The sequence below is a fragment of the Saccopteryx bilineata genome, chromosome 3 (genome assembly GCF_036850765.1).
Source record: "Saccopteryx bilineata isolate mSacBil1 chromosome 3, mSacBil1_pri_phased_curated, whole genome shotgun sequence".
Taxonomy (NCBI): Eukaryota; Metazoa; Chordata; class Mammalia; order Chiroptera; family Emballonuridae; genus Saccopteryx; species Saccopteryx bilineata.
In genome coordinates, this window is record NC_089492.1 from 4,462,913 (window position 1) to 4,485,271 (window position 22,359).

The window sequence follows — 22,359 nt, forward strand, 5'->3', positions numbered from 1 at the left end:
GTGGGAGTCACATGTGGTACCTGTATGCAACCAACTCCTCACACAGACATTTGAAGAAATTAAGAGAGAAGAATCCATGCTGGGAAAAATTAGTCTTGGAGGTAAAAGAAAAAAAAAATTAAAATAAAAAAATAAATAAATAAAATTAGGGACTAGAAAAGAACTTTGCAATTATAATCAGCGTCCTCCCTGATCTTTATGACAATTCACCCATAAAAAAAGAACTGTGATTCCCAACAGAACAAGAGGCACACGTTCTGAGAAGGGCAGATGAGGTCAGATGGGCAAGCCAGGGCACGGGGCTGAGTGGGCCAGGCAGAAGGCAGAGCTGTTTGATCCCAGGAGCTAATAAAGGCTCGGAACCACCCTCCTCCCAGGCAGGTGAGCCGTTCTACCTTTCAAGCCCATTACAGCCCCGTTTAGAATGTCCAGGAGATGTATGGCTGTACCAGCTACTTTGCACCCTGAATGCACAAGGAGGGTTTAGAGAAATATATCCGCTCCCAATAAGTCACACTATGAATATTGATTGTAGTGCCCTCTGGGTGTCTAAAAGTTTTATGTGGATTATGGTAAAAAAACAAGTCAGTGACTGTTTCCATGGAAGGGTGTGGAAGGGAAGGAAGCATCTTGTTGAGAAAACAAATCCACAGACCTGTTCCGAGACCCGAGAGGCCAGTGTTGCCCTGTGAGAGGTGCGCATAGGACGCAGGATCGCCGGCTGAGACCCATTCATCCCACGCTGCCCAAGTGCTAATCTGCCTTAAATCAATAGTCTGCAAGACAGCCGAAGCTTGGGTGTGATAAGTCATCATCTTAATGAAATATAGATTATTCCGAAAACGATTAAACAAGCGGTGGGTGTCAGGAAAATTGTTCACTTGTTCAGAACTGAACAAAACCATCTATTTCAGGGGAAGGCAATCGATAGTCCTCTCTGGCCCGCCGTGTTGCTGGAATGTATAAATAAATGTATAGTTAAAAGTACTCAGGGACACCTAGTTGGGTTGTACTATCCTTGCTGTCACCTAATCTGAATAATAGTTTTCTGCGGAGCTTGCTGGAATGAAGAGGAGGAGAAAATGTTTGTCCTCTCCCTCGTCCTCATATTTCTCACCCTTTTCTCTCTCCTCCTTTTTTGGGCTTTTAGGCACGGAGCCTCTATCTGTGGTCATAGATCACTGGTATTGTCCTGGGAGAGTTCCGTGGGTTAACTTAGTGACTATTTAAAACAACACTGAGCGATAGCTACCGGACCTATGCCACTGTCTAGGGCAGTGGTTCTCAGACTATTTCAAATAACTGTAGGCACAATATATACAAATTTCTGAGAAATATATTATAATAATTAAGTCAAATATTAAAGAAAAAATTTAAAGTCCAAGCGTGCTTTTATGGTAATTAAACAAAATAAATACGAAAAAGTTAAATTTATTCTGACATTAAAAAACATTTTTATGTTACATTTTTGGAGTTATGCTTTTTAGAATTCATAAAAAAGAGGGGTTAAAAAATAAAAAAAACAACAAAAAAGTTATCTTTTTATATATATAGATACATTCTTAGTAAGATTTAGTAAATTCGGCAGGTCCCGGCGTGAATGTGTTAAGTTTTTTCATTCTTATGTTTATAAGAAACATGAGCCTGATGTGTCCTAGTGATTTCTTCAATGTTTGGGCATATATTTGAAAGGCAAACTTGCATTTCCTCGTCAATACATTAAAGAATTCCTCTCATTTTACTCTTAATTGTGTAAAACCCCCACCATACATATTATCTTAAAACTTTACACCAAACAAAGGATAGAAGAAACTTGCCTCCAGTCTTTCCGGGGAACATGGGGGGGTAGTGTAAACAATCCAGCACCACAGCTTAACAGCCTTTTGCAACCTAATCAGGCAAGTGAGGTGGGGGTTGGGCAGACTGTCAGCTTACAGCCAATTCCCCATACCTCTGTCCCCCAAAAATCTAAACTCCATAAAACCTGTTGGTTTTTTGGTTCCTAACAGGCACATATTTCTCTGGAATACCATAGGGCACACCTGGAAATCTTCTAGGGCGCGCCAGTGTGCCCTGGCGCACACTTTGAGAACCACTGGTCTAGGGAGTTAGTATTCTGTATCATTATGTGATCGGATGGACGGTAAACATTTAGGAAGTGGGGGGCGTGGTCTGGGGTGCAGATACCCAAAGGGTCTGCCTTACATGTGGTGGTCTCGTGAACAGTAAGTCGGTCTCCCCACATGGACACCAAGGGACTCCACGCAACTGCCCGCTTCCTCTGCACGGCTGCAGCAGTGCGTCCTGTTCGGGAGAAGTTCCTTTCCAAACAGGAGTCTCCGGACGTGGCCGGTCATCCTAATAACCGTGGGCGAAAGTCCGTTGTGAATACAGATTCCCCAGACTGTGCTGGGGTTACAAGTGAGATTGTAAAGAACAAGTCTGGGATTTTTTTTTCTGCCAATGGGGATTTCAAGGGTGGCAAACACTCACTAATACAGTATATCTCTTACACTCCTGGAGGATACCCTTAATTCTGAAATCTGCCACGAGAGCCTCCTAGTCTTGAATGATAGAATAAGAAGAAACGATTCATTTTTTTCTCTGTCAGTGAAATCTTTCTTTCTTCTCCATTCCATTTCCTCACTCCCTTCTTCTAACATTTCATTATGTATCCCTGACCCCCATCTTTTAATCATATTGTGGATATTTTTAACAGACTTCCAAGCATTCATTTACCCTTATACTCAACAGGTGTTCATGGAATGCCCATTGTGTGGCAGGCGTGGTGATATTGAATCCTCATGACAAAATTCTAAGAGGTTTCACAGAGGATGAGAGAGGACTCTTCCTTGATTTAAATGAAGCAGAAACTCCAGAATGTGATTTAAATTCTTGTGACTTACTTAGGAGATGGGCTCTTTCCAGGGGTGGCCGTATGGGTCAGTTTGCCATGATAGGGTGTTAGGGCCCTTAATAGCCCCTGAATGTCCCCTTTTATGACAGAGTTCACTTATTCATTTTTTTTTAAATTTTAAAGATGTAATTTTGTTTGTTTGTTTGTTTGTTGTAGGTGCCGGGGATCAAATGTGAGTGTAAATGAGACCTACCCCTTGGTTTCCTGAAGTATAGAGTCTACCGGGGAAAGCAGCAATCGAATAATTGTTCAAAAATATATACAATTATAACTTATAATAAATGTTGTAAAGAAGGTCATTGATTGCTAAAACATAAAGGGAAGAGGCATCTGTCTGGGTTAGTGTAAGAGCCATAAAGACATGATGATTGAGGTGACTCTTGAAGGCTAAGGTAACTGGATAAACAGGTGAAGCTCACTGAACACTCACAGCAGCAACAGCACAAGCAAAGGCCCTGGGGCAGCAGGATGCATGCCATCATGAAGGAAATGACAGAGAGCCACAGTGGCTGAGCAAAAAGACCCAAAAGGAAAGTCATCAAACATAGGGCTATGAAGACAGAAAGTGGCTAAACCATGATAGGGTGTTAGGGTGTTCAGTCTGTGTGAGCACATTGGGCTTTACCCTTAGAGATCCCAAGGAACCTCCTTCTCTTCGGTGGGATGCGACCTCTTGTCTCCCCTCACACTCACATTCACCTACTCGCTGCTCACCTCCACCAACATCACAGTTGTCTGCGGCATTCCTGGTAAATGGCAAAGCAAGCAAGCTAACAGCATAGGGTTCAGCCCTGTACTGTGAAGTGTGTACACAAGCCAGTGGGACCACCAGGGCTATAAGCAGGGGGGCTCCAGTCCCATGCGATCACCAGAAGCTCACTTTGGAGGGGGGTGAGCTCTCTCTTTTGGCCCCCGGTTTACACGAGTCGAACGTGGTGGGTAGGCAGCCATCTGGGGCTCATGATGAGAAGAGGTGGGGGAGAAACGGGAAATGTGGGTGAAAAGGTTCGTGTAAGCCACTTGTCAGACATGCTGAGGCGAGGCAATCAAATGCATGCTAATTAGGAGGCTGGGCTGGAAGGTGAAGCGGTCTTAAAGGGACATGGCACGGTGACAAATGACCAGAGGACGAATTGGAGTCTTAGAAGCAAATGGGGAGAGATGTATTTGGCCTTCAGACGGAGCTTGAGGATAGCAGCCCTTCCTCCAGTCGGGTGGCTCACTCCAGAGGCTCCGATGATGCGATCAGAGGCAATGCCTGTGACTCGTGAATCCTGGGAGTCCCTGCTCCCCCAACAGCCCATGATGGATTCTGTGATATTCTGGTACAAAGCCACACTAAATATTATAAAGTAGGACCTCCGAGCACATTTATCTTTCCCAGCAAACTGATGCTCAAGTTTTATTAAGTAATGAGTGGTAGGATGCAATCTGCTTGTGTCTTTACTTGAATACTGCAACGCTCCAAAATAAAGTTCAGTCTTTTCTGTTGTTTTCCCTGTTGTGGGATTTGGAGCGATGGATGTATTCTCCCCTGTTACCGTTATTGAAATAATAGAATTTACCCTTGATAGTCTTTAATGTTATTATTTTCAAAACTTCATGTGATTTTCAATGCGTGCTACTCCAGATCTTGTATGCTTGGAGATGTAATGTACACATATACACAAGCACGCACACACACACAAGTCAATGAGTGAGCTTCCATTGTCCATATCTGTCAAAGCATCTGTCCAGGTGTAGGTTCCATAGAATTTATGGAGAAATCAAGGACATGTATTGAATGACCTAGTCTAAGCCAGTGGATGGTGACATGTTTCTAAATTGGGCTTTAGTGTGTGAGGAGAGTGTTGGGCAAGGGAACCTTGGAGCTGTATGGCCTCAGGGAAGCAGTTTCACTTCCTGATGCATTCTCTCTCTCTCTCTCTCTCTCTCTCTCTCTCTCTCTCTCTCTTTCAAATGGGGACAACAGTGACTGTTACATAATTGGGAGGATTAAGCAGTGTGATGGTCCCCAGTAGGCTGTCATCAAGTGATACTCTTTTCTCTTTAATAATTCCACCCAAACGAAAGCATTGACTGATTCCAACAGAGCTAATCGCTGGCAAGACTTCTATTTGATTCCCACCCAGTGGTGCTGGTGAAACAGAGGAAGAGAATGCTAACGAAGACCCCCCTCTAATTCCTCAAGGTTGCTGGGTGGAGCTGGGGAGAGCAAAGCACTGGTGTTCTGCATAGGCCGCTTTTAATGCTTCCGCGTGTGTTTCTCCCCTGAAATACCGCCCCATCTCAGCTTCTGGGCTTTCCCTTCGCACTGAGAGTTCTGGGCCCAGCTGCAACTCCGAAGTACTAGAAGAGAAAGAATACAATGATTAGCATTTAAAATCATCAGCACTGTAATCTAGGATAGATCATCGCGAAGTGTTCTAAGAATAGTGGCAGGGTTTCTATAAGCGGCAACACTGCCTTCTGACGCCCCCACATTGCTATAGGGAAGGTAGGAAAATTGAATGCTGAGAAAATTTCCAGAAAATGAGTTTGCCTCCCGTCTCTGTGCACAGCGTGCCCTGTGTCTGGAGTATTTCCCCCTCCTCTTTACCTCGCAGACTTCCATGTGTCCTTCAGTTCCCAGCTCACCTGTCACTGCTCCTAAGAAGCCACCCGAGCCCCTTCTGCTCATACAAGCTGTTATTCCTTGCTCGGTGTTAACTTTATACCTACATTATAAACACTCCCTGTCTGTCCAGCACAGTGCTCAGTATTTCAGTTACATTATATCATTTCATCCTCATAAGAATCTGCCTGACCAGGAGGTGGCGCAGTGGAGAGAGCGTTGGACTGGGACGCGGAGGACCCAAGTTCAAAACCCCAAGGTTGCTAGCTTGAGCGCAGGCTCATCAGCTTGAGCCCAAGGGGCCACTCAGTCTGCTGTAGCCCCCTGGTCAAGGCACATCTGAGAAAACAATCAATGAACAACTAAGGAGCCACAACAAAGAATTGATGCTTCTCATCTCTGTCCCTTCCTGTCTGTCTGTCCCTCTCTCTGTCTCTCTCTGTCTTGTCACATACACACACAAAAAGAATCTCCATGGTGCAGTTGTTGAAACCCAAGCCACTTGGGTTAAGTTATTTGCCCAAGGTTAAACACCTAGCAGCTGGCTGGACCTGCATTGCAATCCAGGTGAATGTGGCTGGCATATTGAGCCTCTGACTTACCCTCCTCACTGCCTTTTCTCAGAATTCCTTTCCCAGCCTTGATGGGGGTGGACAGACTACTCACATCTGTTACGTCCCAGGGGATGTCAACTGAGAGAAGCAGCTGACCCCATTCCATCACACGAGAGCACTCGATGTAGACAGGATTTTCAGGAAAACAAGCCTACGTTCCCCCCCAAGTTCTGTCCCATAGCTTTGTAGCTTTGGCTAATTAGTTCGACTTTACGCTGCAGTTTTTCTTACGTGGGTAAAAGGAACACCTGTCTCATGCACATTGTTCTTCTACGGCTTTGTGAGAGTCCCTCCCTCGAAATATCGATATAGGGGGAGTAATAAATGCCTGCCCCGCAGTGTTGATGATGACAGCCATGCACACGATGGTCGTTATTATCATTAGTACATTATTACGAGAGATGTCAAATGAGAAAGGAGAATGCATTAGGAAACCTCAGTGCAGTACAACAGTCTGGGCGCGTGGAGTCCCTCTCCTTCCATGTTCTTCTCCCTAATATTCATGCTAATGTAGCCGTTTGTTACCGATGGAGACGGAGTTTTCTTATGGGGTTGCAGAGAAAGCATTTTACAGGGCCCACATATGGAAAATATTACGCTTTTGCAGTGAGATTTATTCAGGGTTGAACTAGGGGGCTGCCCATAGGTTCCCAGAGTCTCATCTCCGTCTGTCCCACCAGGGGACAAAGCCCAGTCTTGTCTTCATCAAGCCCAGCATAAAGACCAAAGTCCAGACAGCCTGTGCCCTGGTTTAGCCCGTATCAAAGGCCAGTCCAGGTGATGCTCAGAGCCTGTGCTTGGGAGACTGCCCAGCTGCCAGGCATGCAGCATGGCTGCTGCTTGGAAAACGTGTGAGTGAATGAGCAGGGCAAGCTTGTTCCCCATCAGGAGAGAGGGAGAGAGAGAGAGAGGGAGAGAGAGAGAGAGAGAGAGAGAGAGAGAGAGAGAGAGAGAGAGAGAGAGAGAGAGAGAGAGATGAGACAGAGAGACACAGAGCACTTTCCTAAGCCTGTGTTTATATTTTCCTTAAGCCAACCAATCAATTTCTTTGAAATCTCACTGACTTGCGTTGGTTCCTCCCACTAACCAATCAGATCCTTCTTCTAGTCTAAACTGACAGGCCTGTGTGGCTGCCATCTTGGCTTCCACTGCGCATGTCCAAAAGTTCTGCATGGTCTGATTTCTGCTGTGCACGTGCCCAGTAGAAGACTGTCCCCTTTGCTCCCCATGACGGTCTTTACCAGGACCGGCAGTGCCTTTGGAGACTCCTCCCAACTGGCTCGGGGACGGAGTCCCGGGGGCACAGTGGACTCCTGGAATGCGCAGAGGAGCCCGTGCATGTGATATAGCCCCCTAGCAAATTAAGCTAATCGGTATGCTTCAGCTTCCTCCTGAAGCAGGTCTCCCAAGTTTTATTAACTATAATGTCTTACCCCTTTGCTCCCTCTCTCTGTTAATATCCAGCTACCTGCCTACATGAACACATTCATTCAGCAAATATTTATTAAGCAGCTGCCAGATGCCGGGAGCTCTTCTGGCGCAGGGCTTGACATTCTTAGGCTTTCTGTTTAATTTCTTTTTCTTTAAGAAAGCATTTCCTGACCACCCTACCTATAAAAGGTGGTGTGTGTGTGTGTGTGTGTGTGTGTGTCTGCTGACTCTCTCCTTAGCCCGTGTGTGTGTGTGTGTGTGTGTGTGTGTGTATGTCTGCTTGACTCTCTCCTTAGCCTGTGTGTGTGTGTCTGTGTGTCTGCTGACTCTCTCCTTAGCCCATTTGTGTGTGTGTCTGCTGACTCTCTCCTTAGCCCATGTGTGTGTGTGTGTGTGTGTGTGTCTGCTGACTCTCTCCTTAGCCCGTGTGTGTGTGTGTGTGTGTGTGTGTCTGCTGACTCTCTCCTTAGCCCGTGTGTGTGTGTGTGTGTGTGTGTGTCTGCTGACTCTCTCCTTAGCCCGTGTGTGTGTGTGTGTGTGTCTGCTGACTCTCTCCTTAGCCCATGTGTGTGTGTGTGTGTCTGCTGACTCTCTCCTTAGCCCGTGTGTGTGTGTGTCTGCTGACTCTCTCCTTAGCCCATGTGTCTGTGTGTCTGCTGACTCTCTCCTTAGCCCATGTGTGTGTGTGTGTGTGTGTGTCTGCTGACTCTCTCCTTAGCCCATGTGTGTGTGTGTGTGTCTGCTGACTCTCTCCTTAGCCCATGTGTGTGTGTGTGTGTGTGTATCTGCTGACTCTCTCCTTAGCCCGTGTGTGTGTGTGTGTGTGTGTGTCTGCTGACTCTCTCCTTAGCCCGTGTGTGTGTGTGTGTGTGTGTGTCTGCTGACTCTCTCCTTAGCCCATGTGTGTGTGTGTGTGTGTGTGTGTCTGCTGACTCTCTCCTTAGCCCGTGTGTGTGTGTGTGTGTGTGTGTGTCTGCTGACTCTCTCCTTAGCCCATGTGTCTGTGTGTCTGCTGACTCTCTCCTTAGCCCGTGTGTGTGTGTGTGTGTGTGTGTCTGCTGACTTTCTCCTTAGCCCATGTGTGTGTGTGTGTGTCTGCTGACTCTCTCCTTAGCCCATGTGTGTGTGTGTGTGTCTGCTGACTCTCTCCTTAGCCCATGTGTGTGTGTGTGTGTGTGTGTCTGCTGACTCTCTCCTTAGCCCATGTGTGTGTGTGTCTGCTGACTCTCTCCTTAGCCCGTGTGTGTGTGTCTGTGTGTCTGCTGACTCTCTCCTTAGCCCATGTGTCTGTGTGTCTGCTGACTCTCTCCTTAGCCCGTGTGTGTGTGTCTGTGTGTCTGCTGACTCTCTCCTTAGCCCATGTGTGTGTGTGTGTGTCTGCTGACTCTCTCCTTAGCCCATGTGTGTGTGTGTGTGTGTGTGTCTGCTGACTCTCTCCTTAGCCCATGTGTCTGTGTGTCTGCTGACTCTCTCCTTAGCCCGTGTGTGTGTGTGTGTGTGTGTGTGTCTGCTGACTCTCTCCTTAGCCCATGTGTCTGTGTGTCTGCTGACTCTCTCCTTAGCCCGTGTGTGTGTGTCTGTGTGTCTGCTGACTCTCTCCTTAGCCCATGTGTGTGTGTGTGTGTGTGTGTCTGCTGACTCTCTCCTTAGCCCATGTGTCTGTGTGTCTGCTGACTCTCTCCTTAGCCCGTGTGTGTGTGTGTGTGTGTGTGTCTGCTGACTTTCTCCTTAGCCCATGTGTGTGTGTGTGTGTCTGCTGACTCTCTCCTTAGCCCATGTGTGTGTGTGTGTGTCTGCTGACTCTCTCCTTAGCCCATGTGTGTGTGTGTGTGTGTGTGTCTGCTGACTTTCTCCTTAGCCCGTGTGTGTGTGTGTGTCTGTGTGTCTGCTGACTCTCTCCTTAGCCCATGTGTGTGTGTGTGTGTCTGTGTGTCTGCTGACTCTCTCCTTAGCCCATGTGTGTGTGTGTGTGTCTGTGTGTCTGCTGACTCTCTCCTTAGCCCGTGTGTGTGTGTGTGTGTGTGTGTCTGCTGACTCTCTCCTTAGCCCGGGTGTGTGTGTGTGTGTCTGCTGACTCTCTCCTTAGCCCGTGTGTGTGTGTGTGTGTCTGCTGACTCTCTCCTTAGCCCGTGTGTGTGTGTGTGTGTGTCTGCTGACTCTCTCCTTAGCCCGTGTGTGTGTGTGTGTGTGTGTGTCTGCTGACTCTCTCCTTAGCCCGTGTGTGTGTGTGTGTGTCTGCTGACTCTCTCCTTAGCCCGTGTGTGTGTGTGTGTGTGTGTCTGCTGACTCTCTCCTTAGCCCGTGTGTGTGTCTGTGTGTCTGCTGACTCTCTCCTTAGCCCGTGTGTGTGTGTGTGTGTCTGCTGACTCTCTCCTTAGCCCGTGTGTGTGTCTGTGTGTCTGCTGACTCTCTCCTTAGCCCGTGTGTGTGTGTGTGTGTCTGTGTGTCTGCTGACTCTCTCCTTAGCCCGTGTGTGTGTGTGTGTGTGTCTGCTGACTCTCTCCTTAGCCCGTGTGTGTGTGTGTGTGTGTGTCTGCTGACTCTCTCCTTAGCCCGTGTGTGTGTGTGTGTGTGTCTGCTGACTCTCTCCTTAGCACCATGTTGTTTTGAGTTGTAGTTTTGCTTTTCCATTTACTTTCTCGATGTCCATCTCCTCCATGAACCCCCAAAACCAGGACTGAGCACAGCACGCAGCACACTGGAGTCCGGCCATCACACTGAAGGACAATGGCGGGGCTACCCGAGGGCTCTACAGGCTGTCTGCTAGAAGGGGCCGGAGTCAGGAACCACACCTGGAAGATGCACAGCAAGATGTAAATATGATTTCAATAAAAGCAAAGAAAAACAGGTAAAGGGGAGATGAAGTAGGAGCAGGTTGAAAATACATCACAAAAATATTCTCCCCTCTCCAATACCTGAGAAATAGGCAAATCAGGGTAAGAAACCAGTGAGGTTATTTAGAAACAAAGTTAGACAAGGAAAGAGGCCTGGGCTAATGGGTGGTGAAGGACAGAAAGGAAGTCCTGTGGAGCAGAAGAATCGCATTTCTATCCGGAGTCCACGCCTTCCCCACCCCCACCCTGGCGTAGCCATCTTCACCGAGAGAGGCCAGCAGGGCGGGGCCTGGAGTCTCTGGAGGTCACTGTGAAGTAGTGCATTTTTTTGCAGTGATTTTTTTATTTTACTTTCATTTTTCTTAGACGTTTCAGTGTTTTACTTCCATGCAATTTTTATGAAACAATAACCTTATTTTTCTTTAAAAATGAAAATAAGCCTCCACTAGATTCCAACAGCGATTCTCTTTGGGAGGAGAGGATCAGGATTACTGTCCTGCGTGTCTGTAATTTTGAGTATGTCTTTCAATTGACATTGAAACATTGTTTGGTTGACAAACGCAGAGCTGCTGCTGACCCACCTGGGGCGACCATACACAACCGTCCAGCGGTCCCCCAGGCGCGCTCAGGCGCCGGCCCAGTGGGACGAGTTGAAGGATGTGGCGGTCAAGTTTGCAGAAGTGGGGCGAAGTTTTACACCTTGTTTATTGCTTCATTTTTGAAGTTAGGATGTGGCATGATGAACGTATCTCTTTCTAATTTTTTATTTATTTATTTATTCATTTTAGGGGGAGAGAGAGAGATAGAGAGAGAGAGAGAAGGGGGAGGAGCAGGAAGCATCAACTCCCATATGTGCCTTGACCAGGCAAGCCAGGGTTTTGAACCGGCAACCTCAGTGTTTCCAGGTTGACGCTTTATCCACTGCGCCACCACAGGTCAGGCCGTATCTCTTTCTATGTCTGTTCAACAAGGCTAGGAGGCCCTCAGGACAGGAAAGCCGCCTTATTTCTCCACTTTCTACAGAGCCTGGCATTAGATGGGCTTAAGAACCGATGATGAGAGAGCGAGCTGTCTCCGCTCTGCCTCTCCCCCGCTGTGGAGGCTTGGCGGGGCCGCGGAGCTGCCCTTTTCTCTTCTCCGTAAGAACGTTTGCTGTTCTTTTTCCCGTCAGTGACCTGACGTGGGCTGCATTACTCTAAGCATCATGGTTGCAGATGCCAGGAAGCCTTATGTACCTGGATGCAGGTGAGACACTTGGGTCTCCTCCCAGTAGAGAAGGGCTCCTCCTGGGCTTTATTTAATTAGTTGTCAATTCAGTGTTGAGTTTCTTATAATGCTAATGGACCCCAGAGAGAGAGAGAGAGCTGAGATCAAGTGTCCTGGCATTTTAATGGGGTCAGGCTTGGGGAGGTGTTAGATAGAATTTAATCTATAGGAACTAATAGCTTTTGAAATAATGATGCCTCGACTATCAAGTAGAACGCTACTCAGAGTAATTGAACACTTATTCCATCTCCGAGAAATGTTGCTCATTTCTGGGTTCTTGATTTAAAGGCTGCAATAGTTGGTTCACACTTTGCGAACACCAGTGGGCAGCACGCAATTACGGCTAAATTCAGTTATCACTTTGTCTTTCTATTTTAGATTCATGTAAGTTTTAAAAAAATGAATACATCTCTAGGGATATGCCTTCATAGTAAAGTGACATATGTCTTAATGTATTAGCATATCTATTTATATATAACCATATTACATTTTTTTTTATTTTAAAGGGGAGAAAAATATGAATAAAAGGTCTTGGGATTTTCTTTTAACATCCCAATAGATTGATTTGGGGACCCACAGCCCGAGAACGCTTCACCTTTGGGACCAGTCACTAATGAGCAGCTTGAATCAGACTGTGTGGGGTAAGCCCCCAGCCCCCTCAAGTTAGTTCTGAGACACAGAAATAATTTTATCTCCTCTGTGCTTCATGTCACCACTATAAAACTGTCTTCCTTAGCAACTGCACGCAGACCTCTCACGGACGCACCTGCAGTTAGGGACACCGCACACCCCTGTCTTTGGCTGCTTTTGCATTTCCTGGTGGCTGTATGTCCATCTCCCACCCTATGCCCCCCAAAAATAATTCCTAGGACTCAGTATTTTGCTTTAAACCCCATTCTGATGGGCTCTAGGAAGTTCCAGGAAGGTCAGGGGATAACAGGAATAGTTATTTTGTTTGCTTGGTCTTGTGTTTCTTTTCATTTAAAACATATACATACATACATATACATACATATATATGTATATGTATGTATGTATATATATTGAGTCCATTCTATGTGCCCATGCCTGGCTTTCGGGAAGCACTCGGTAAATATTAGCTGCTACATTGTAGACAGAGGTATCTGGGAGGATTGTAACACCCCGCTAGCAACAGTGTTTTGAGCGTGTTCTGGTATCCCTTGCGCTTGGCATCCCATCACCTAAGGATGTTTTCTTGCAGATGTTCTAAAACAGACACTATTCTGTTCAGTAAAATGCCCACCTTAAAATTACTCTATGTCTATTATTCATATACTTTGTGGTACATTTACAAGTTTTCAATTAACAAGAGCTAAATTGTGGCCTCGTACACTCTCCTGGTATCTGTTCTTCTTTTTTTATTCTCTCTGCGTGGTTACCTCCCAATTATCCTAGTAGTCAGATCCCTACACAGAACAGCTAGAGGGATACAACATTTGAATGCAGCAACATGTCAGACACCTATACAAGTACATAGTTTGAAACAAGGCGAGCTAATTGAAATCACACAGGGAAAGAAGAGGCGCTGAGGGTCTGAGACCAGGCAGAAGCTGATGAATCACAGAGCACTAGCACATGAAGATTCAAGGTGTGCTGCTTTTGAAACTGACCTCCCAATTCTTTGACCGTCCTCCCATAGAAAGATAAAACCTAACGCCTCTTCCCTTGGCCGTGGGCTGACCTCAGGGACCCTTGAAGTGAATGGAGGCAACACGGACTCTAGATCAGAAACCAATACGTCTGCTACCTGTGTTGCTCCGTCTTCCCAGCTCTCTTGAATTTGGCCTTGGAGCCACGTGCTGCTGTGTTCCAAGTGCAGCCATGCTGAGAGCAGCCTGCCGGAGGGAAGCTGGGGTGGGGTCCCAGCTGTCCACCCCCCAGCCCCAGCGGAAGCCACGTGGGGCAGCGATGGCCTGCCCCTCCAACCCCTGTCCCTGTTGGAGATTCAGGATTGCTATAGTTTCATGTAATTAGCAGCGTGGTTTGTCACGCCAGTGAGTAGGATGCAAGGGGTCTTCAGGGAAGCAGGACTGTCAATGCACTGCTGAAAGCTGCAGAGAACTTTCAAGTGCTGTGATGATGATATTTCCCTAACTGGCTTGGCCCCTGCCTGTCTCCTGGGCTTCGGACACTTGCTCACGGGAGACCCCAGACCTTTGCTTTGGTTTCATCATCTTCTATCGCAGCTGTCCTGGTGAGGATCTGGCTTCAGGGAGGTCTCTCCTGCGCCCCCTGGAGACAGGCAGCTGCGTGGGCTTCAGTGCTTGGGTGTGCGCTGGCCGGGTCCGCTGGCACCTCCAGCTCCTCCCGCCATACCTAAGCCAGGAGAGAGCTCTGGCTATCCCAGGACTTAACAGACATGAGAACTCAGAGGGTGGGATTGTCACTCTACTAGCTAACGGTATTTCTGCTGCCCAGCTCCTATTCACTCACCCTTGGTAACCTCCACTTAATTTTCTTTCTTATTTTACTACTTGGAACATAGGGTTTATTAAATGTGGGCTCTTCCCTAATCTAGATATGAGGGAAACAAAGAGATATCTTCAGTGACAAGTGACAAAGAAACTCCAAAAGCCTAGATCCATAAAACTTTTTTCTAGGCTTACAGGTAAATGCTTTATGTTAGAATATCCCCTAAGCTACGAGGAGAAGCTACATAATAGCATGTCTGCATCTTTCTCGCTACACACTTAGTACTTGATCATGGGGAATTGTAGCATTATGATGGTGTCGGGCTGAGGAATGGATTATCTTGGGAATTTCTTATGATGTGCTGAATGGGGAGAAAGTAGTAATTTTGTAGATTTATACACCTTTATCAAAATATCTTCCTTGTAACTAATTTTAAGTGACGCAGCAGAAGGGATGTCAGTAATAACACTTTTTTGAAATATTTATGTCTATTGTCCAACCTAATTAGTTTTTACATTATATAAACATTTTTTAAAAAGCCACAGAAGAGAGAGGATGAGAGAGAGAGAGAGAGAATAATTGCAAAATTTTACAGGTTTTGTAGCCTAGCCGTGTGTCACTCCGAGTAGCTTTGCGTGGTTCTGGGAAGAGAAATACGTCTTTAAAGCAATCGAGACTGTGACTTCTGATGGTGGGGTTAAATGGAATTGAATTTACAGAAGGCCCATCAAATATATGAGGGTTCTCCATGGCTCCCGCCCTGCCTGTGACAGCTTAGTCAAGTTCTGATTGGGGTTTTGGCAAAATCCTACCTGTGGATGAGCTATCACTTGCAGGTGTGTCAATGTGCGTTGACTCACCTGTGAAGCAGGGTTGGGATGCAGGGCTTAGGGAGGTGCCCCTGGGTCTTCAGACGTCACACACACCATTATTATGAGGGGCAGCCATGCACCTCCCAGCCCTCCCCTTGCCTGTGACTCATTGCACGTAAACCAGCAAAAGCTGCTCCCACCAGACAAGGGTGGAAAGACAAGGGGCAGGGAACCAGGACTCACTCAGTGGCTACTCTTGCTTTCATTGCCGTTCAAACAGAAATCTGGACCAAAGACAAGCAGGCAAACGGACACCCAGCAAGCAAGCCAGCAGCCAACAGAAAGCCGGGGAGTCCTGGGGCCACTGGGCTTCCCACCCCGTGGAGCTCGGAGACGCAATGCCATCCCCTGTGGCTGAGCCCAGCACCGTGGCCACGCCCAGTCTGGCTCTGAGCAAACAGCAGTAATGGAAAAAACAAAACAAAACACGAGGATGGAAATGAGCAAAACCAACAGATGGTGGGGTGATTTGACCGCCGCTTGGGAGCAGGTCTTTGTGTGATAACACTCTGGTCTGTTACATTTAATAAATCTCCTCCTAACACAGTGCCAGGCATTTGCAGCTGTGAGAGCGTCCATCCACAGGCCTCAGAGGGGAGAGTTATCTCTGAGTGGGGCTCCCCGATGGCCGTGAACCCCGCCACGCGTGGCTCCCGCTGAATAGTCTCGGCCGTTTGTACCACTCGACTTGCTTTATCGGCGCCTCCCAGGCAGAGCAGCCAAGTGCTCGTCCTGCCGAGGGCCACTGCGGGCGCTCGCCCTGCGTCCTGCAAAGGACATAAGTGTACTTCTGCACCCCGAAGGCTTCAGACAGTTCCATTAAGTCATCACTGGTTTATCACACATCTCCCTTTGCCTGTGCTCTGCAGGGCTCTGGAGACGTCAGAATTTAAAAGCGGGGAGGGGGCGACAAGCTCTGCCCCCAAGGAGAGAATAATGTGGCCACGGAGAGAGTTTGTGGAGTCGGAAGAAGCGAAAGGGGATGCTCGACCGCGAGGCATGCGTCACGAAATGGTCGTGTGGTCCCGCAATGTAACTCGTCTGAGTTAGCAGCTTCCGATTTCTTTCCTTCTCTCTTTCTGTGGCATCATCGGAGCATGGTGCTTTTCGTACACATGTGAAACAAGTGTATATTTATGTGAAGGCACATTTAAATAGATGTGCTATCTATAACGAGTAGATGATCACACACATGTGTCAGCCGTACAGGTCTGCCTGCCTGAGAGACGGAGGAGCACCTGTCTGTGCTGAGCACCACAGTGGGCGTCGGTGACAGAGATGAACCCACTGCTTTCGAGAAGACTCAGTGTGGCAATAGCTATGGTGGATGCAGGGGTGCTTTTCGGCGGGGCCTCACAGCAAGAACACACCACTCACACTAAGGGGGAGCCGGGAATGAGGCTTCCTGGAGGAGGCGGGAGCAGATGTTGTGTGAGGCGCACAGTCTCCTGAACAGTGGCCGCCAGGAAGCAGACACGGTGCCCCTTTTCCCTTGGTGACCTGGAGAGGCCATGCTAGCAGCTAGAAATATATATTTATATCCAACCCCAAAACAAAAAGCACTGCCGGTCCAATTAGGTCCATAAGCCACCAAGTTGTGACTGGCTTCAGTGTTTGCGAGATGGAGCAGGAGGCAGAGACACGCGGCCGAGGCTCAGGGTCCAGGCCTGAGGGGCAGAGGGAGCTGGCCTGGGGCTGGGGGTGTTGGGACGGCCAAGCAAGGCCTGGGCTGGGACGCTGTGGAGACAGCAAGCCACGTGTGCTGGAGGTGGACGCTGTGGAGACAGCAAGCCACGTGTGCTGGAGGTGGCCGTGGCCTCGCCCCCTGGACACATGGACTCGGAACACCCGTGGGACTGGACACGTCACTGGTAGGACAAGTCTGGGTCCCAGTTCCTATCTGATGTACCGTGATTATCTTCTACGAGTTTTCTTGCCCTTTAAGCTTAAAAGCTGGCCGGGTTGTATCCTTTTTTTGTTGTTGTTCATGTGTGATTAATCCTCCCGGTCCTCTCAGAGACTCAGTTGTTTGCTGGGTGGAAAGGCTGCATCAAAGCAGGTGTTGAGAAGCAGTTGATTCGATGCACTGTTCTGTCCTGCTGGCTGTCTAGAATCCTCCATCTGTGAGCTTGGAAGTGAACGTGGACACGTGCGGTTTATGGACACCTGTACCCCGCGGACACAGGGCCCCCCGGTGTGCAGCCCCCTCCCCTCGAGGAGCGGGGCGAGGAAACGCAGCCCGACACCGACCCCGGAGGTGGTCTGTCTGCTGCCCTGCTCCTGCCCCAGGCCTGTCATGGGTGCTGAGTCTCCTCACGACCTGGCTGACCTTTGCTGCCCCCACACCGATCCCGGAGGGTGTCTGTCTGCTGCCCCGCTCCTGCCCCAGGCCTGTCATGGGTGCTGAGTCTCCTCACGACCTGGCTGACCTTTGCTGCCCCCACACCGATCCCGGAGGGTGTCTGTCTGCTGCCCCGCTCCTGCCCCAGGCCTGTCATGGGTGCTGAGTCTCTCCCAACCTGGCTGACCTCTGCTGCCCCCACACCGATCCCAGAGGGTGTCTGTCTGCTGCCCACTCCTGCCCCAGGACTTTGTCATGGGTGCTGAGTCTCTCCCGAGCTGGCTGACCTCTGCTGCCCCCACACCGATCCCGGAGGGTGTCTGTCTGCTGCCCCGCTCCTGCCCCAGGCCTGTCATGGGTGCTGAGTCTCCTCACGACCTGGCTGACCTTTGCTGCCCCCACACCGACCCCGGAGGTGGTCTGTCTGCTGCCCCACTCCTGCCCCAGGCCTGTCATGGGTGCTGAGTTTCCTCACGACCTGGCTGACCTTTGCCTCCCCAGATGCCTCACGACACACGCGGTCGGCCGCTTTCCCACCAGCAGCGTCCTGAGCTGGTCCTTCACCTTTGACTGAACCAGAAGAAGACAAGTGTCCCTTACAGCCGAGAGTGACACGCCATCCCCTGAAGGCGCACATCAGAGGTCTCCCCTTAGGGAGGGGATGCATCTCTGGTTGACTCATGGTCTCCCAACAAGCCCAGAGCGGGATTTCTCAGCCCACGTCGATTCCCACCTGCCCCTCGGGAAGTATCTGTTCTCCGGGGAAGCCGGATGCTTTCCCACCTGAGTCTCTGCGCGGTCCACCCTCCCAGGCCCTCTTCCCCTTGATCTGCAGAGCTCTGCCTCTTGGGTCTGGGTCCTGGATGTCTCTGAGGGTCCGCCCTCCCAGGCCCCAGAGCTCCGCCTCTCAGGTCTGGGGCCTGGATGTCTCTGCGGGGTCCGCCCTCCCAGGCCCTCTTCCCCGTGATCTGCAGAGCTCCGCCTCTCAGGTCTGGGGCCTGGATGTCTCTGAGGGTCCGCCCTCCCAGGTCCTCCTCTTCCCCTTGGTCTGCAGAGCTCTGCCTCTCAGGTCTGGGGCCTGGATGTCTCTGGGTCCCACTCGCTGGCCCCTCCCCTCGCAAGCCCCTCCTGATCCCGTCAGTAGCATTTTCTTGCCTCAGGAACACAGTGTCAGCGAACCCTCAAAAAGCCAGGGAACTGATGATGCTTAAATAGAGCAAAAAATAGAAAATTTAATTAAGGGAAGCGTTCATTTCCCATCCGTCTTACTAAGCAGCCGGGCTTTGTGCGTGCAGCCCTGCCGTCCCCGTAAGACATGTGACGACCCCGATAATAGTCGGCCTCAGAGAGAGGACATCTGAAAATATGGGGAGCAGGTAAGACACTCAACACTTGTATTAAAATAATCATTCCTAGAACGTTAAATGGGCTACAAAAACCGTATTTACATGGGAGGTAATATTCATGTGAGAACTCAGATGTTTATGGTATTCTCTAATTTTCCTCTGTGATTTTAGGTTGCCGAAAAACTTTAAAAACTGAGTGACGTGTTAACACCCCCGCCTTCACCTTTGGTTTATAGATGTGAATCCTGCTGGTGGAAGGCGAGGTCACTGGGCTAGGCATCCGTGCTCACAGTAGCATCGCTGCTGCCACCAGGCCTGACAATGTGACTCGATTGGATTAGGAGAATGAACGGAACTTGAATGAGTCACTTCAACGGTAAAGCTTTGTGAGTCAATGGGATTTTTTTTCTCCTTCCCTTCACCTTTTTTTTTGCTTCTCACATTTTTTGACCTTTTTGTGTCACGAGGAAGCTGCTTTGGCCGTGGGGTGTGACTGCAGTCACCCTGCTTTCTGAAGTCGCTGGGTCAGGTTCTTTGTTCCGGTAGCAGAACCTGACGTACCTTGACCAGCACGAGGGTTGGCAGCCGAGATCAGGAGAGGGAATCGTGGCACACAGGGTGGTTTTGTGCCAGGTAGCACACGCTCCATCCAGTGTGGAACGATGGGTAGGTTGTAGAATGGCAGAACTGAGCACTGACTCACGGCCTGTTTGTTGTCTGCGGCGTCTCTGAGCGGTCAGGGCTCACCCGGCGCCTGCTGTGTGAGTGTGGGACTATTCGGCGGCTGAGGGGCTCCCAACACGCCACGCCCACAGCACGCTCCAGTGGTTTCAACCTTCCCAGACTTACTCCTGAAACACACCTGAGCCCCTGAGTGCGTGTGGCAGGGTCGGAGTCTGTAAGTGAGAACCCTGAAAATTGATCTTCATGTGGGATACGATGTTTATATAAGATATGTAATAAAAATAGGCTAATTTGAAGCAAATATATATGTGTATACGTGGGGTGTGTACTCTGTGTACTTAGAACTCAACGGTGATTGCAACGGTTCTTTAAAACTTGAACCAAAAATGTTGTGTGTTTGTTGTGGGTTCATTCGGGGAAGAGCATCTGGTCACTGGCATTGTTTAGAATTTCTAAGGCAGACTGACGATGGGTCACCTCATTGTTGTTTCTACATTTTGCAAGGACAGTGAGCACCCTGGTGTCCTGCCCTCTGGTCCCACACTCCCCCTGCCCGGCCTCAGTACCTGCCTGCCCCCAGGGTACTCTGTACAGGTCCCCCACTGTGGGTTCCTTGCTGAGGGGTGTGACCGCCCTCTCGCCCTCTCCTCCTCATGATGACTCATCCATCCCTTGGGTCCCGACACAATTAGGCAAATCCCAGAGTCTTCGAAAATGTCTCTTGAATCTTTGCAATCACTTCCAGCTACCACTGTCTGGCTCATGTTATCCAGGTCGCTGGGAAGTGGCAGAAAACTGAGGCCACGCTGTCCCACCTCCCTTGCAGCCTGCCTCTGGACCCTCTGCCCCGACGCCTCCACTGTCACACGGGTACAGAAGCAGGTCTCCGTGCACAGGGGTGGAGGCGCGTGTTGGCTTAGGTGTGCGTGTGTGTCCAGTGTGGGGGGAGGAGTGGACAGCAGCTGGAGAGAGGGTTACAATAGACGAGGAGCAACCAGCAAACACCTGCGGTCCCACGAGCCCCTGTGACGGCCCCTTTGTCACACCGCGCCACCTGAGAGAAATCTATACAGCACAGACGTGTACACATCTGTGCAGACATACACACGTGCAAGCCTTAAAAACTCAATTGTTCGCTTCCCTTCCAAACATCTGGGTATATAGAAAAGAATGATAAGGGGGGGGGGGAAAGGCACAGGAAACAATGAAGTTAATCACGGCTTTATTGTCACACGTGTACAAGCCAGAGCAGCTGTCAGCATGGTGATAAGAGTGTGACTTTGCTACCCAGACAGAAGTGATGTGTCCCCCTCCGCCTCCCTCACCCCCCTTCCTTCTTCGGCTGTTATTCACTTCAAACCCCCCAAATCCAGACGTGATTAATGGCCATGTTAGAGTTTTCAAAGAAAAGCCTTCTGGACAAAAATATTTCATTAATTTACTTTTAGCCAAAGAGAAACAGGTGATCACCTCTTTAAGTAGATGGACTGGTGGGGAAGGAACAGGAAACACAAAATAAATGAATTAGCTCTTTTCATTTGATAGTACTTTTTCCCTTATGATATATATTTTTTTAATTTTTGTCTTCTTCAACATCAAGAAAGACATTGGACCATAAATGTGAAAGGGGACAGAGCCTCTCACTAAACACAGGCACCTGCGATCGAGTTCTGGGGGTGCACGGGAGACAAAGGGACCGTCTCCACCCGAGACGCGCCGTGAAGCTCTAACAGATTAAAATAGAGCTTAGCGGAGACGTTTTAATTAAATCCCTTAATCTAGCATGATTGAGAGCTAATAATATTGCTGCACCTCTGACAAAAATCAGACAGCTTCGCCATCTTCCGAGATCGCCAGGCTGGGAACGGGGTGGGATGGGCTGGGACTGCCCATGGTGGCGTGTGCCAGGCGTGTGCCGGGTGTGTGCTGGATGTGTGCCAGGTGTGTGCCGGGCGTGTGCCGGGCGTGTGCTGGGTGTGTTCTGGGCATCAGGATGTTGCCGGAACTACCTCACTTTACCTCCGCAGCACTCCCGAGATGTTGACGTTCACGCCCCTGGTTCGCGGTTGGGGGCAGCAGCGTCTAGACATCTGAGGGGGTATGGTGTCCACCACGCAGCTTCTCGGCAGTCACGCGAGGACTCAGTGAGCCACACGCACACGCGGCTCAGTTGTCGTGGGCTTTCAGAGCAAGGACAGGTCACATCTGCCCCATGGGGGGGATTTTAATGCAGCTTCAAAGAAGGGATGGCTGTTTAGACAGATGTCAAATGCTGTAGAGGTTTGATCAGGAATGGGGGGAGGTTGGTGACAGGGAGATGGGGGAGGAGAGAGCATGGTACCCAGAGAGGGAACGTGAGCGTGGAGACTGGGTTTGACGGAGTGTGGGGCGCAGGAGCGGGCTGGTAGGACAGGAGGAGAGAGGTGGGTCTGGTGAGGTCACAGACAGCGGCCACAGTCTGAAAAATTCAGTTATTTCAGGCAGTCGCAAAGCCCTGGCATTCGGGAGCTCAACACTGCTGTGAGCAGTATTTGCTTGGGACGGCGCGGTCGGTCAGCCACGCACAAACTCCTCTGCGGTGAGAAGTCCCCGAAACAGCTGCTCAGGCACCCCAGTGGTGACGAGACTGGAATGTCCTGGAGACAGGAGACATGTAGCCGAGGGAGCTTGAGTCACACCATGGAACTCCCGAGTTTACGGCTGTAGAGGAAGGCACCAACTGACCTCCACAGGAATTCACACCATGGAACTCCCGAGTTTACGGCTGTAGAGGAAGGCACCAACTGACCCCCACAGGAATTCACACCATGGAACTCCCGAGTTTACGGCTGTAGAGGAAGGCACCAACTGACCTCCACAGGAATTCACACCATGGAACTCCCGAGTTTACGGCTGTAGAGGAAGGCACCAACTGACCCCCACAGGAATTCACACCATGGAACTCCTGAGTTTACGGCTGTAGAGGAAGGCACCAACTGACGCCCACAGGAATTCACACCATGGAACT

At 49.5% G+C, this 22,359-nt stretch overlaps 1 long non-coding RNA gene across 2 annotated transcripts; it reads left to right on the forward strand.

The window, feature by feature from the left end:
• The first annotated feature begins 7,674 nt into the window (after positions 1 to 7,674).
• LOC136328453 (uncharacterized) lies at positions 7,675 to 15,715 on the forward strand. Of its 2 annotated transcripts, none has more exons than XR_010730038.1 (3): positions 7,675 to 7,765; positions 10,252 to 10,424; positions 15,202 to 15,715. It is a non-coding gene; the product is annotated as an uncharacterized lncRNA (long non-coding RNA). The 2 variants fall into 2 exon arrangements; XR_010730039.1 differs by lacking the exons at positions 7,675 to 7,765; positions 10,252 to 10,424 and adding exons at positions 11,442 to 11,655; positions 12,236 to 12,317.
• The last annotated feature ends 6,644 nt before the right edge of the window (positions 15,716 to 22,359 follow it).